Raw genomic sequence first — 13,047 nt, 5'->3', positions numbered from 1 at the left:
CTTTGGGAAATGGGCGAGTTTGGTTTTTACCATTTGAAGGAATTTTTGTTCGTTGAGAACCAGCAGTGGTACAAATTTCATTGTGCTCGAGCTTTATTTTGTTAGCATCGAGATTACTTTGTGGGATCGAATAAATCAAGTTAGAATAAGTTCTGGATAAGTGTTATCTTGTAGGCCTGATTAGTCTAAAATTATTATACGTTCGTGTTGTGTATACGTTCCAGTGAAAGTGCCGTAAAAATCAAACTATAAATGAAAGGGATTTTAATTCCCTGATAAACGGAGTACATTAATATCTGTAGAAAAAAGGCTTCATAATGTAATTTAGGGATCAAATCCTCTACCCCTGGAAGAGGGCTTAGGTATTTTTCAGAATAAGAATGCAGAAAAATAAACTTAACTGCAGAGCTCCTGACTAAAAGTATGTTAATTGTGATTACATTTGATGGTTTTTTGTGTTTTTTTGTTTTATTTTTTGGATTTTAGCAGAGTTTTGTATATTGAAGTTGCTTTGGATTTCTTAAGTGCTATGTAATGGCAGAATTAAAAAAAACATGAACTATTCTGGGTAAAAGGTAAAAAGCTCTGGTAAACAAATCTGTGTCTTAGTTTTCACCAGATCTTTGTACATGGTAGTTATGTGAAAATTCTCCTTTTATTATTTGTCCTGATTTGTAATGGTTTGATACTATTTACTAATAATCTTAAACTGTTGTGCACTTTTCCAGAGCATTTCAAACATCCTTTCCAAAAGTCAACGCTTTTAGCTTCCTTTTAGGTTGTGTGACTTTTGGATTGGTTTTCTACTTTTGCTAGTAGCCACAATGCTCTTAAAAAGGAGCAAAGGACTCAGTAACTTTCTCTTCAGTTCATGAAGGTTGAATTGAGTTTCAGTCTTTAATTGAAAGGATTTAAGAATTCCTCCCAGCTTTCTCCAGGTTATATCAACTAAATACGGATCAAGATCAGGAGTTCACCTGCGGTGGGGGGGGGGCGGCGGGGGTGGAGAGTGGGAGGGAAGATAGATGTGTTTGGTTTTTTTTAATTGTGGGAAAATATATGTCACATAGAATTTACCATCTTAACCATTAAAAAAAACGAAAGGATTTAAGAAGTTAACATATCTTCAACATAATAATTTTACTTATAAATGCGGCTGTCTCTTAATAATTTTTACTCTTATTTCGTATTTGTATAAATTAGCCAAAGTGAAAGGATTCAGGGTGGGTCTCTGATTAGCTACACCCTCCCTCATCTCTAGCTTCAGGCTTACCTATCAATTCATTAATTGGGATCCTAGAATACAAAACATATAATTAAAATTCAGAGCATGACTTTCTTAATAAATACATAGTTTGTTCCATGACTTATTCAGTGCAAAGTGATGAGTTCCAAAAAAGCTGGGTTTTTTTTTTTCAGTTCACATTTCAAAATAAATGAGGTGTTTTCCTTTTTTTGTTTTGTTTTTAATATTAATCTTGATAGTTAAGTGCACCTGGAGGTATAATTACTTATTTCTGAACTTGTGCTTTTCTTGTGGCCATAGAACATGTGTGGCTCCTATCCAAAATATCTAGTGAAAATTTAGACAGAGAAAGGATGGGTTTTTTGTGTTTTTTTGCTTTTGTAGACCATTTCTTTGAGAACACATATAAGATAGATTTTGGCTATTATCATTAACCTGAAGCTTACACATAGAAAACAGTTATGAACTGTTAATATCAGCAAAGTGTCAACAATTGTTTTTCAAGCACACTGCTGCAACTGATGAATTTAGTTTGTGTGGAAGTAAGGACCTATTTGGTTAAGTCTGAGCACTGCTGTTTTCTACAGCTCTCAAGAATGAATGATCAGGGACTTCCTTGGTGGTTCAGTGGTTAAGACTCCGCGCTCCCAATGCAGTGGGCCCGGGTTCCATCCCTGATCAGGGAACTAGATCCCGAATGCCACAACTGAAAAAGAGCCCGCGTGTCGCAACTAAGACCTGGAGCAGCCAAATAAATAAATTAATTAAATAAATATTCAAACTTATTTAAAAGAAAAAAAAGAATGAATGATCAGTCAGTTCTGGTTGGCATAGGGTAGTACATTCTTGAGTTTTGCAAGCATTGCAGTGGCTGACAGCACTTGGATTTATCATTCAGACCAGTGGAATGTGTTGCCCCATGGGGTTTTTTTCCTTAAGACAAGGATGAGATCTTTATTTCTGTGGAATGAGTAGAACTCTCAGTTGAAGCCTGTTCTATGAGGCTATATTGCTGTAGCACTAGCACAGTTTGGACATAAGTGTTCTGGTGGCCATTCATTCAGTGAACTGTTTTTTCCGTCAGGTACTTATGTTAAACACTGAACTGGACTGAAGATTCAGTTCAAAGATGAATGTTATGTGGGCTTTGTTCTCAAAATGCTTACAGTTTAACACGGCGGTCCCAACCTTTTTGGCACCAGGGACTGGTTTTGTGGAAGACAATTTTCCACGGACGGACAGGGGTGGGGGTGGGGATGGTTTCGGGATGATTCAAGCGCGTTACATTTATTGTGCACTTTATTTCTATTATTATTACATTGTAATATATAATGAAATATACAACTCACCATAATGCTGACAGGAGGCAGAGCTCAGGCGGTAATGTGAGTGATGGGGAGTGGCTGTAAATACAGATGAAGCTTCCCTCCTTTGCCTGCTGCTCATCTCCTGCTCTGCAGCCCAGTTACTAACAGGCCAGGGACAGGTATCAGTCCGTGGCCCAAGTGTTGGAGACCCCTGGTTTTTGTTTTTGTTTTTGTTTTTGGCTGTGTTGGGTCTTCGTTGCTGCACAAGGGCTTTCTCTAGTTGTGGCGAGTGGGGGCTACCCTTCGTTGCGGTGAGTGGGCTTCTCATTATGGTGGCTTCTCTTGCTGCGGAGCACGGACTCTAGGCGCACGGGCTTCAGTAGTTGTGGCACACGGGCTCAGTAATTGTGGCTCGCGGGCTCTAGAGCGCAAGCTCAGTAGTTGTGGCACACGGGCTTAGTTGCCCCGCAGCATGTGGGATCTTCCCGGACCAGGGCTCGAACCCCTGTCCCCTGCATTGGCAGGCAGATACTTAACCACTGCGCCACCAGGGAAGTCCAGATTTCAATTTGGGACCCCTGGTTTAACATGCTAAAAAGGTTTAGCAATCTGGAAGTTATCTAAAATCTTTGAAAGGAAAGAAATGTATAGGATTTCGGGGTTTTCATTTTTTTCTCTACAGAAATGGAATAAACTCCACATCCCTATTTTCGACTAATCTCTTAATTGTATTTAAGTCTCAAATAGTTAGAAAAGTTTTCATCTACATCTTGGAAGGATTTATCAGTTTTGATGGAATTTATTGTTACTTAACTGAGTTACAGCATTCCTTTTGGGAATGTTCAGAGTAAAGTGGATCTAGACTCTTGTCTATTTTTAGGGAATTCCCTTTGACTCATTCTTGGACCTCGGATTCCTAAGTGCCTGTCTAGAGTAGGTGTTTATTTGTGTTTGAATTTTCCCTCCTCGATCTCTGGCTATTCCTTCAGGTCCCCTCCACCCCCAACCAGATCTTTAATTGATGGTCTTTCTCAGGTCTTGGTCCTTAGTCTTCCTCCCTTCTCACTCTAATCTTATCCATTCTGTGGTTTCAGTTCGCATGTATATTTTGAATACAACCATTTTTTAATCTGTAGTTCAGACCCCTTTTCTGATCCAAGCTGCCTGCTCAATCAACAACTCCATTTAGATACTCAGAGGTATTTTTAATTGAGTTGCCCAGACTGAGCTCTTGATCTTGGCTCCAAACCTAGACCTTCTTCACCGTACTCAGTTTCATTAAGTGGCTCTATCAACAACTTACTGAGGCCAGATTCTTGCAGTTTCTCTCCACTCTAGTCTCCCCATCCTAGTCTAGGCCACCTTTTCCCAAGACGATTTTTTTAAAAAATAAATTTATTTATTTTTGGCTGTGTTGGGTCTTTGTTGCTGTGCGCGGGCTTTCTCTAGATGTGGCGAGCGGGGGCTACTCTTCGTTGCAGTGCGTGGGTTTCTCACTGCAGTGGCTTCCCTTGTTGTGGAGCACGAGCTCTAGGCACGCGGGCTTCAGTAGTTGTGGCTTGCAGGCTCTAGAGCTCAGGCTCAATAGTTGTGGCGCACGGGCTGAGTTGCTCCGCGGCATGTGGGATCTTCCTGGACCAGGGCTGGAACCCATGTGCCCTGCATGGGCAGGCGGATTCCTAACCACTGCGCCACCAGGCAAGTCCCGACAATTATTATAGTCAATTTAATTTAATTAATTTATTTATTTGGCTGCATCGGGTCTTAGTTGCGGCATGCGGGATCCTTCATTGCAGCACGCGGGCTTCTCTCTAGCACGAGGGCTCTCTAGTCGTGTTGTGCGGGCTTAGTTGCCCCACGGCACGCGGGATCTTAGTTCCCCGACCAGGGATCGAACCACGTCCCCTGCACTGCAAGGCGGACTCTCAATGACTGGACCACCAGGGAAGTCCCTATTATAGGTCAATTTTAAATGGTCCTTCCTCATTCACTCTTGTTTCAAAAAAAAAAAAAAAAAGAAAGAAATACAATATTATCGGTACGGTTGAAGTCTTCTCTGTTTCCCTACCTGATTGCACCCCCGCACCCCAAACAACCACCGTTGTAGGAGTCCTTCCCAGAGGTAATCACCAACTTGAATTTATTATTCCCTTGCATTTCTTTACACTTTTACTATGTATTATATACGCCTAAGCAATATACCCTCTTGTGCTCTTCTCACAGCAGCTAACATTATCTTTAAAAAAAATTTAATTGAGTCCCTTACCTGAAAACTTCTGTTGTTTTCCCTTCACTCTTCATTTAACATGATGTGATCTGGCCTTGCCTGCTTCTCGAGCATCGTTTCTTTTTACTTGCTTTCTTGCTATGTATGGTCTAGCCATACTGATATTTTTTTTCCCCCCCTATTCCCTGAAGGTTCAAAGCTCACCCAACAGTCTTTGTACATGCTGTAGCTAATCCCTCTGCCTGGAAGGCAGCTCTTCATTCTTCAGAATTTGCTTAAATATCACTTCTGAAGAAAAACCTTCTCTGATTCTCCTATATTAGATTAGGGACCCCTATAATACACTCTTATAGCACCCTGCACTTCCCTTCTGTAGGACAGATCACAGTTTTAATTAATTTAGCTATTTGTATAATACCTGTGTCACCATTAGACTATACTCCTCCCCACCCCCTGCCCTCCCGCCCTGCTGTGGCTTGAGGGATTTTAGTTCCCTGACCAGGGATTGAACCCTGGCCCCGGCAGTGAAAGTGCTGAGTCCTAACCACTGGGCCACCAGGGAATTCCCAGACTATACTTTATATTCCATAAAGTCAGGAGTAATGTCTGTCTTGGATGGCCAGTATCCCTAGCACCTAGCTTATAGTTCATTTAGGTATTCAGCAATTATTTGGATGTTTACTAATTTCTTTTTTATTTGTAGTTATTGATGGTAATGAAGTAACTTCTGCCAAAGCTTTTGTTCTAACTAGAAGCCTTATTATTGTATTTTGTTTGTTGTATTTTTGGTCTTACATGCCAGTACAGTGCTAGGTCTTCAGTAAATACTTACTGATGTGAACTTACTGGTAACCATGGCCTGATCAGTCTTAAGCAGTTGTTTTTTTTTTTTAACTTTATATTTTATATTGGAGTATAGCTGATTAACAATGTTGTGATAGTTTCAGGGGCACAGCAAAGGGGCTCAGCCATACATATACATGTATCCATTCTCCCCCAAACTCCTCTCTCATCCAGGCTGCCACATAACATTGAGCAGAGTTCCCTGTGCTACACAGTTGGACCTTGTTGGTTATCCATTTTAAATATAACAGTGTGTACATGTAGATCCCAAACTCCCTAACTATCCCTTCCCCCCATCCTTCCCCTCTGGTAACCATAAGTTCATTCTCTAAGTCTGTGGGTCTGTTTCTGTTTGGTAAATAAGTTCATTTGTATCATTTCTTTTTATTTCTTTTTTATTTTTTTAATTTATTTATTATTTATTTTTTTTGGCTGTGTTGGGTCTTCGTTTCTGTGCGAGGGCTTTCTCTAGTTGCGGCAAGCGGGGGCCACTCTTCATCACGTTGCGCGGGCCTCTCACTATCACGGCCTGTCTTGTTGCGGAGCACAGGCTCCAGACGCGCAGGCTCAGTAGTTGTGGCTCACGGGCCTAGTTGCTCTGCGGCATGTGGGATCTTCCCAGACCAGGGCTCGAACCCGTGTCCTCTGCATTGGCAGGCAGATTCTCAACCACTGCGCCACCAGGGAAGCCATATCATTTCTTTTTAGATTCCGCGTATAAGGGATATGATATTTCTCTTTCTCTGTCTGACTTACTTTACTCAGTATGACAATCTCTAGGTCCATCCATGTTGCCGCACTGCAAGGCTTTTATGGGATCTTAGTTCCCTGACAGGGGATTGAACCTGGGCCCTCGGCAGTGAGAGTGCGGAGTCCTAACCGCTGGACCACCAGGGAATTCGCTTCAGTAGTTTTAATAGACCAAAAATACAGTGATCACTTATGGTGTGGTATACACAGTGGAGACTCTTGTCTCCCAGGAAGATAATCACAGCTAGGCTTAGGCAGGCTATCAGATGGAATAAAGAAATTGAAGATTAGTTTTTTTCTTTGACATGCTGTACCTAGTTCTAATTTTAATTTCTCCCCATTTGGTGGGCCAAGAGTCAGTATAATTAATGTCCCAAGAAACCTGGCTATATTATGCAGTTATACATTAAGGCTGACATTGACAGTTTGAGTATTTCACTTCACTGACAAAAAATTTTTTTTGAAATAGGTATACATAATACAAAATCAAAAGGTATGAAAGGATGTACAGTGAAAAATAAGTCTTCTGGGGCTTCCCTGGTGGCGCAGTGGTTGGGAATCTGCCTGTCAATGCAGGGGACACGGGTTCAAGCCCTGGTCCGGGAAGATCCCACGTGCCGCGAGCAGCTAGGCCCGTGAGCCACAGCTGCTGAGCCCGCATGCCCCAACTACTGAAGCCCGTGCTCCTAGAGCCCATGCCCTGCAACAAGAGAAGCCACCGCAATGAGAAGCCCACACACCGCAACGAAGAGTAGCAACGAAGAGTGGCCCCTGCTCGCCACAACTAGAGAAAGCCCATGGGCAGCAATGAAGACACAATGCAGCCAAAAACAAACAAACAAATAAATAAATAAATAATATGTTTAAAAAGAAAAGTAAGTCTTCCTTTATTCTCAGTCACTCAGTTTTCTTTTCTCTGCTGAAGCAATTACTGTTTGCTTTTTTTGTGAATTCTTCTAGAGATGTCCATATATTCAGTATCCCCCCCCACGTACATAAATGGTAGCATACTCTACACGCTGTTCTGTAGCCTGCATTTTTCATTAATATATCTTAGTTTGTTTCATATCATTGCAGATAGAGCTGACTCTATTTTTTTTTTTTGACTACTAGATGTGCTGTAATTTGTTTACCCAGTCCCTTACTGATAGACTTTAAATTGTTTACAGCCCATTATCAGCAGTACTGCAGTGAATATTCTTGTATATTTTTTTGTATGTCTGAACATTTCATTAGATAAATGTTGAGCACTGGAATCGCTGGATCAAAATACATCTACATTTTCAATTTTGATGGATATTTCCACATTGTCTTTTTTTTATTTTTTATTTTTTAAGATTTATTTATTTATTGATTGATTGCTATGTTGGGTCTTCGTTTCTGTGCTAGGGCTTTCTCTAGTTGCGGCAAGCGGGGGCCACTCTTCATCGCGGTCCGCGGGGCCTCTCACTGTTGGGGCCTCTCTTGTTGCGGAGCACAGGCTCCAGACGCGCAGGCTCAGTAGTTGTGGCTCACGGGCCTAGTTGCTCTGCGGCATGTGGGATCTTCCCAGACCAGGGCACGAACCCATGTCCCCCGCATTAGCAGGCAGACTCTCAACCACTGCGCCACCAGGGAAGCCCTCCACATTGTCTTTTACAGAAGCTTACCATTTTACCCCATCACTTCCAGTAGAGCACAAAGAATGCCTCTTTATATATACACCCTTCCTTCTCGCTGATCTGTTATCAATTTTTAAATTTTTTCCAATTGGATAAATGAAAAAGTAGTATATTGGTATAGTTTTAATTTGTAAATCTTTAATTACAAGTGATATTGAATATCTTTACATACTATATTATTAAAAGCCATTTATATTTTTCTGAGAACTATCTCTTCATTGCACTTTTTTTTAATTGAAGTATAGTTGAGGACCTTGTTGTTTATCTGTTTTATATATAATAGTTTGTATCTGCTAATCTGAAACTCTTAGTTTATCCCTCCCCTCTTCCCCTTTGGTAACCATAAGTTTGTTTTCTATGTCTGCATTGCACATTTCTATTGAGTGTTTTTCTGTTTTTGTTTTTTTTTTAACAATTAATGATCTGCTGGAGCGCTTTATGTGTTAAGAGAACTTAGCCTTTTATTCTAAGAATTGCAAATAATTTTAAGCATTTAGTGTATCTTTTGAGTTGTTTATAGTATTTTTTTGCTTTCTAGAAATTATATTTTGTATAATTGAATTTGTCATTTCTTTCATTTGATCTCTAGATTTTGTGTCATTTTAGAAAAGTTTTCACTACTCAGATTATTAAGAAAAAATGTTCATGTTTTCATCTAACTTTTATTGTATTGTTTTTAATTTAAAATCTTTGATCCATCTGGAATTTAAAGATCCAACTTTAATTTTTTTCTAGATAGCTACCCATGGTAGTTCAATATCATTTGTTGAATATTCCATCTTTTTTCCATTAGTTTGAAATGCCACCTTTATCATACATTAAATTCTCAGATGTATTTGGATCTTCTGGACTTTCTATTCTGTTCCAATTTGTTAATCGTTTTGCCAGTTCCACATTTTAAAATTATTACAACTTTATAATATATATCGAGAGAAGCTTGTGTGCCCTCATTTCTCTTTCTGAAATTTCCCAGCCATTCTTACTATTTAATTTTACACATTAAATTTAGAATTAGTTTGTCTGGTTCCAAAGAAATCCTATTGGCATTTTTAGAAATCAAGATTGCATTCAATTTAGATTAATTTAGGAAGAATTAATATTTTTATGATGGCTATTGTATCCAAGAACATAGAATGCTTTAAGTCTTTAACGTATTTTACGCATTTAAGTCTTTTGTGTTCCTGGGTAGTATGTTTCTTGTGAGGCTTATTCCTAAGTTTTTTTTCATCTATTTGTTGCTATTTTAAATGGAATCTTTTCTTTAGTTATATTACTTGTATATCACTGTCAGTTTTTTCAGTGACCTTCTGTTTGGTCTTAAAATAAAATTAAATACTAAATCTACATGGTATAGGAAAACGATCAGTAGGTCTTGAGTTGTATTCTAGGCTTTTTTTTTTTTTTTAAATATTTATTTATTTATTTATTTATTTTGGGCCGCGTTGGGTCTTCGTTGCTGCACACGGGCTTTCTCTAGTTGCGGTGAGCGGGGGCTACTCTTCGTTGCGGTGCGCGGGCTTCTCATTGCAGTGGCTTCTCTTGTTGTGGAGCATGGGCTCTAGGTGCGTGGGCTTCAGTAGTTGTGGCACTCAGGCTCAGTAGTTGTGGCACACGGGCTTAGTTGCTCCATGGCATGTGGGATCTTCCCGGACCAGGGCTCGAACCCGTGTCCCCTGCATTGGCAGGCCGATTCTTAACCACTGCGCCACCAGGGAAGTCCCTATTCTAGGCTTTATAGATAATTAGTTGTGTGACCTTAAGCAAGTCATCATGATCTTTAGTATTCTCTTCAGTAAAATAAGGATATTAATCTCATACTATGGTGTTAGACAATGGGCCACTGCAGAATAGTTGAAAGATGACCTCAGAATCCATGCAAGTATTATCTGTGAAGTGTATAAGTAATGTCTTACAGATACGTATAACCTTTTCAAATGTATATGTGAGTGATGTTATGATACATAAACTACAGATTTATTTTTAAACTTTACCAGTGTATGTGTTTTCTCCAAAGATAGATAATAAATGTATAACCACTATTACATAGTGGAAAGTCTTTTGCAGTTACATAAAGGTCCTCAGACTCTAGAAATTGGAGACTACTACTAGCCTAGCCAATCTCTTAATATTTCTTTTACCACTGATATAGTGTGTGAACCTATGAAACCGTAAGTGTGTTTGTGGAAGATTTGGGTGATAAAGGTGCTTGCTTCATTTGTTTGTTTTCTTAAGATAATGATTTTTAAGCTTATAATGTCAGAAATGTTAATTATTCTATTTTTAAAAGACCTGATTGACTAGCCTATCTGGATTTGTACAGAAAATGATTTAGTGAGAGAAACCATATAGTACTTTCTGAAAGGGAATTTGTTTGCTTGTCTAACTCAAATAGCTTGCTTTTTGATCTCACATTCCAGTTCAGTACTAGATGTTCATGTTATTCAGAGTGAAAGCTTTATATTTATTATAGGTTGAGCAGTTCAAGCAGATGTGCACTTCTCAGATTCACTTGGAAAGGAAAGCTTTCTTTTTTGAGCTTGGAAAAATTACTGGGAGTTGGGGGAGTATCTCAGTTTTTATTGAATTGTGTATCTGAAGCCATTGTCTCCTATCATACTTGAACTCTGAAAAGAAAAGAGGATGGGAAAATGTGTTTATGATTTGTGATATATCCTGGGAGGAAAATTATGTATACATAGTTTGAATAGATTTATTTTGGTTACCAGTTAATTATGGTTACTAGTTCAATGAGAAATTTAAAGCAACCTTAGCATTTTGAACCCCAGCTAGAATGCTCTTAGTAGTTAAAAGCTTTATTTTCTACTGCTTTTTATTTATTTTGCCTCAGAAAACTTTTTTGCTTTTTGGTTTTATAATTACATACATGTCAGTGTAGTTTCTTGATAGGAAAATGCAGATGGGAGCAGTGCTCAGAATAGTGCCCTTTAGCAAAGCCTTAAAGTAACAGGTTATTTTGGTTTAAAAAACTCCATTTAAAGCAGTATATTAGCATTTAGTATCTTGACTCAGGAGATATATCTTTTGGGTTTGTAGTGAATCTCATGGGCACAGTCTTATCCCAACAGCAGAATCCTTGATATGAAATGGAGTGATTAGGACAGGAAGTATGAGTTTTGTAACATTTTCGCATGTCAAGTAAACATTTACTAGAACTCATAAGGGACACTGGAAAGTTTTTGGTGGCTGTTTTAATAATCATTTTCTCAAATAGAGGTAACTCTTTCCAAATATTCAATATCAGACACTCAATAACCAGCAGGTAGCAATGGCAACAACTATGCATTTCAAGGGAGTATTGAGTATGTTAATTTTCTGTGTTGCTTCTGGAGCAATTTAAAGTGAGTCTCTAAAGAAATGAGAAGAGCAGCATTATTATACTAACTACTATATAAGATATGTCAGAGGACTACTATCTTTTGATATATCCTTACAAATTAAGGATTACCCTGTACCCTCACCATCCTATCTTTTACTCTAGGGTGAAATTTTACATAAGTTCTGTCGTGGACCCCCTTATGGAGGGGCTGTGTAGTAATTGTACCAAAGATTCTATGAGATAGTTAACTTTTCTGTGATATATTCGTTACTTAATTAGGTCTTCATGAATGTAAAATATGTATGTATGCAAATATTATGAAATTTGTACCCCGACCTACTTTTTAAATTTCTCTTGGGGCTTTTGTTGCATAGGAAGGCTTTGCCAACTTCATTATTACATGTTTATTGTAGAAGATACTGAAAAGCAAATAGAAGAGAAAACATTCATAAGCCATTGTTAATGTTGGTATATTTCCATTCAGGCATATTATATTATTGGGAGTTATTTTGTTTGTTTTTTGTCTCTTTACTGCATATGAGCATTTTCTCACATAGTGAAACATTTTTTTAAAACAGATCACAAATTGGCAGGCTTTACTCAGCCAATAAAATATCTGGCTCAATATTATTTAAAAATTTTTTTCTATTAGTTGTCAACATGAAAAAAGAGACAGGTAGAAGTGTAAATGGATACAACTCCCTTAGGAAAAGTACTGATCTACTAAACCTGACATATGCATACCCTACAACTAGCAATTCTGGGTCTAGGTATTCAACAGAAATGTACATATATTCACCAGAAGGCATATTTGGTGTGTTCACAGTAGCATTATTCATAATAGCTCCAAACTGGAAACTGCTCAAATGCCCATCAGCAGTAGAATGGATAAATTGTGATATATACACACTGGCAATATAATAAAGCAAAGAGAATGAACAGACTAGAGCTAAATGCAATAAGATTGGTGACTTAGCAGATGTTGAACAAAAATCAGACACAAGAGTGTATTCTTTTATTTTTAAATTATTTTTAGAAGTGTATTCCTTATGAATCTGATACAAGAGAGTCCGTTCTGTGATTCCATTTATGTAAAGTTCAAGGACAGTTTAAACTAGTGGATCTCAATGTGGTATAATATTGTTCTCCAAGGGGTATTTGGCAGTGTCTGGAGACATCTTTGGTTGTCGCAACTGGAAGAGGCCAGGGATGCTGCAAAACATTCTACAATGCATAGGACAGTCTCCCACAACAAAGAATTATCCAAGATGTCAATAGTGACGGTTTCCCTTGGGTAGGAAGGGGCATAACTGTGGCTCTGGGTGGCTGGTAATGCTTTGCTCTTGATTTCAGTGCTAGTTACATGGATATGTGAAAATTCATTGAGCTGCACACTTATATTTGTGCACCTTTCTGTAGGTATTTTATACTTCAATCAAAAAGTTACCCCCAGGGACTTCCCTGGTGGCGCAGTGGTTAAGAATACGCCTGCCAATGCAGGAGACATGGGTTCGAGCTCTGGTCCGGGAAGATCCCACATGCCGCAGAGCAGCTAAGCCCATGCGCCACAACTACTGAAGCCCACGCGCCTAGAGCCCACGAGCCAGAACTACTGAAGCCCGCACGCCTGGAGCCCGTGCTCCGCAACAAGAGAAGCCACTGCAATGAGAAGCCCG

At 39.0% G+C, this 13,047-nt stretch overlaps 1 protein-coding gene across 8 annotated transcripts in view; it reads left to right on the top strand.

Moving 5' to 3' along the window:
* Positions 1-13,047, top strand: part of GJC1 (gap junction protein gamma 1) — a 35,117-nt gene that overhangs the window by 1,055 nt on the left and 21,015 nt on the right. The window lies entirely within an intron of this gene.

Source organism: Eschrichtius robustus, chromosome 20, assembly GCF_028021215.1.
Source record: "Eschrichtius robustus isolate mEscRob2 chromosome 20, mEscRob2.pri, whole genome shotgun sequence".
Lineage (NCBI taxonomy): Eukaryota > Metazoa > Chordata > Mammalia > Artiodactyla > Eschrichtiidae > Eschrichtius > Eschrichtius robustus.
The sequence above is the reverse complement of the archived record's forward strand: the minus strand, read 5'-3'. Positions and strand labels throughout refer to the sequence as shown.